Source organism: Bison bison, unplaced genomic scaffold, assembly GCF_000754665.1.
Source record: "Bison bison bison isolate TAMUID 2011002044 unplaced genomic scaffold, Bison_UMD1.0 scf7180017864383, whole genome shotgun sequence".
NCBI classification, from domain to species: Eukaryota; Metazoa; Chordata; class Mammalia; order Artiodactyla; family Bovidae; genus Bison; species Bison bison.
In genome coordinates this window covers 5,149,669-5,152,874 of record NW_011494955.1, presented here as the reverse complement: position 1 = coordinate 5,152,874, position 3,206 = coordinate 5,149,669, and the positions used below count along the sequence as shown (strand labels likewise).

General features: G+C 47.6%; 1 protein-coding gene across 4 annotated transcripts in view; it reads left to right on the top strand.

Moving 5' to 3' along the window:
• The window catches only part of GALNT6 (polypeptide N-acetylgalactosaminyltransferase 6), a 34,489-nt gene that overhangs the window by 15,114 nt on the left and 16,169 nt on the right, over positions 1-3,206 (top strand). The window lies entirely within an intron of this gene.

Genomic DNA, 3,206 nt, shown 5'->3' with positions numbered 1-3,206 from the left:
AGAGATGTGAGCAAGGAGGCAGAAACAGCACTGGTGCAAACTGAGTTTACAGAGGTGAACAGCGCTGAATCGCAAGACCTTTGCGAGCAGCAGTCAGTGTTTGGACTTTTAGGGGGTGTGTGGTAAAATATACATAAAATTTACCATCTTCACCACTTTTAAGTGTGCCATGCAGTGGCATTAAATATATTCTCATTGTTGTAAAACCATCGCCAGAACTCTTTCAGCTTCCCAAACTGAAACTCTGCGCCCATTAAGTGTTTGGACTTTTAGGGGGTGTGTGGTAAAATATACATAAAATTTACCATCTTCACCATTTTTAAGTGTGCCATGCAGTGGCATTAAATATATTCTCATTGTTGTAAAACCATCACCAGAACTCTTTCAGCTTCCCAAACTGAAACTCTGCGCCCATTAAACTCCCTATTCCCAGCACCTCAGCCCCTGGCAACCCCCATTCCACTTCTGGTCTAGGAATTTGACTACTCTCAATATCTTGTATAAGTGGAATCATGCAGTTTGTGACCTTTTGTGTCTGGCTTATTTCACTAAGCGTAACATCTTCCAGGTTCATCCATGTTGTGATGTGTCAGAATTTGCTTCCTTTTTAAGACTGGAAAAGGGCACGACCAATCCACTCCAGTATTCTTGCCTGGAGAATCCTATGGACAGAGGAGCCTGGTGGGCTACAGTCCATGGGGTCTCAAAGAGTCAGACACGACTGAAGTGGCTGAGCACGCACAGAGCGCACACGCATGTCATTGTTAGTATAGTTCACATTTTTTATTCATTCATTCACCCATGGAGATTTGGGATTGTTGCCACATTTTTGGCTATTGTGAATAATAGCCAAAATATTGCTATCCACATGGGTGTACAAATACTTGTTTGACTCCTGATCTCTATTATTTTATTAAATACCCAGAAGTGGAATTGCTGTATCATATGGTAGTTCTTTGTTTAATTTTTTGAGAAGCTATCATACTGTTTAGATTTTTTTTTTTTTTAATTTTTGGTGGCACTCTGAAGCATGTGGGACCTTAGTTCCCCGACCAGGGGTTGAACCCCTGACCCCTGCATTGGGAGATGCAGTCTTAACCGCTGGACCAGCAGGGAAGTCTCTGGATTCTTTTTTTTTTTTTTTAATGGCTGAGCCGGGTCTTCATTGCTGCACAGGCTTTTCTCTGCTCATGGAGAGTAGGAGGCTACACTGTGGTTGTGGTGCGCAGGCTTCTCATTGCCGTGGCTTCTCTTGCTGCCGAGCACAGGCTCTAGGGCACTCGGGCTTCAGGAGCTGCAGCACATGGACTCAGTAGTTGCAGTTCCCAGGGCCTAAAGCACAGGCTCAATAGTTGTGGCCCATGGGCTTAGTTGCTTCAGGGCATGTGGGATCTTCCGGGATCAGGGATCGAGCCTGTCTCGGCTGCATTGGCCGGTGGTTTCTTTACCACTGAATCACCAGTGAAGTCTTGGATTCACTTTTTTAAGTGAAATTTTAAACCATTATAGTGACATGATCTGATTTGTGGTTTTGAGAATTCACTGTGGGTGTTGTGTCAAGAGGAGACTGGGGGCACTTCCCTGGTGGTCCAGCGGTTAAGACTATGTGCTTCCGCTGCAGGAGGCATGGGTTCAATCCCTGATTGGGGAACTAAGATACCACATGCCTCGCAGCATGGCCAAAAAATAAATAAAAATAAAAACTGACGCAGAAAAAAAAAAATCTGTGATGAACAAAAAAAATCAAAATTGAAAAAAACAAAAAAGAGTAGATTGGGAAGCGGTGGGGTATAGAATAGAGGTCAGGAGATAAGTTAAGACATTATTGATGAGGTACAGTGAGGATGGAATACTGGCCTTACTTGCTGATGGACATTGTGGGGAGTGGGAAGAGGGGGAGAGTTTAGCACAATTCCTAGGTTAGAGCAGCTGTTGGGATAATGGTACACAGGGGAGGCTGGGAGGGCAGGTGGGGAAGAAATCTGGGGTTCCATTTCAGGCGTGTTAGGTTTCTGGGTTTTTTGTTTCGTTTTGTTTTTATTTGGCCACAAGGCATGCAGGATCTTCCCCAACCAGGGATCAAACCTGTGTCCCTTTCAGTGGAAGCGCGGAGTCTTAACCACTGGACCGCCAGAGAAATCCAGTTTTGTGGTTTGTTAGTCATCCAAGTGAAGATTTAAGGCCAGGAAAAAAGGCCCAGGGGCATCTGCATATAGATGGTATTCCGCACAAGGGACTGAGTAAGGCGTATATAGGGGAGCTCACAGGAGTCTTGTAGACGTTGATTGTGAGGAATGAACCTAAATGAGGAGGCTCTCACCTGGGGACTGTAAGAGAGAATGGATGGGCCCATCTGTCCTCCATGCTCAGCTCTGCTGCACTCCGCTCTGGGGTGTCTGTCCAGTGGGTCCAACGAGGGACATTACTCAGGGGTGTTGTCTCACCCCCTTCAGAGAGCCTGAGGCTCAAGCCCAGAATTCCCAGGTCCCGCCTAGCCGCCAGGATTGGAGAGAAGGGGTGGGAAAAGGGCTCTGTAGAGATCAGGCGCCCCTGACGTTCGTGGCTCAGTGTGTGGCGGGCCATTACCACAAAACCCACTTCCTCTGATGTTCTGTCTCTGGGTTCTCTCCATCACATGAACTTCCTGTGAGCACAGCTATGTTCTCAGGGGAAACGCAGAGTTCCTCCCACCTCCCTGTTAGAGCCCACGCTGGGGCCTGTGCCTGGAGGATGAGCCTAGGAGCTCTGAGCAGGCAGGACCCAGACCTGCCCGGGACAGTGGCTGGCACCTGGCAGCATGTTCGCAGGTATACCCTAAGTGAGTGCTGGGCTGAAGCTGCCAAATGAGGCTAATTTTGACTCATAAACCCCAGGGACAATACTTCCTATTTCGTAACATTTTAATCTTCACGTGGGTGCTCAGTCGCTCAGTCATGTCAGACTCTTGGTGACCCCATGGACTGTAGCCCAGCAGGCTTCTCTATCCATGGGGATTCTCCAGGCACGAATACTGGAGTGCGTTGTCATTTCCTTCTCCAGGGGATCTTCCCAATCCAGGGGTCAAACCTGTGTCTCTTGGGGCTCCTGCGTTGGCAGGTGAATTCTTTACCACTGAGCTCCGTGGGAAGCTCTTTATTCTTCACAGAGAAGATTAAATAAGAAAGTCAGCATGGAGGCATCTGGTCCCATGCCTGGCATGTAGTAGA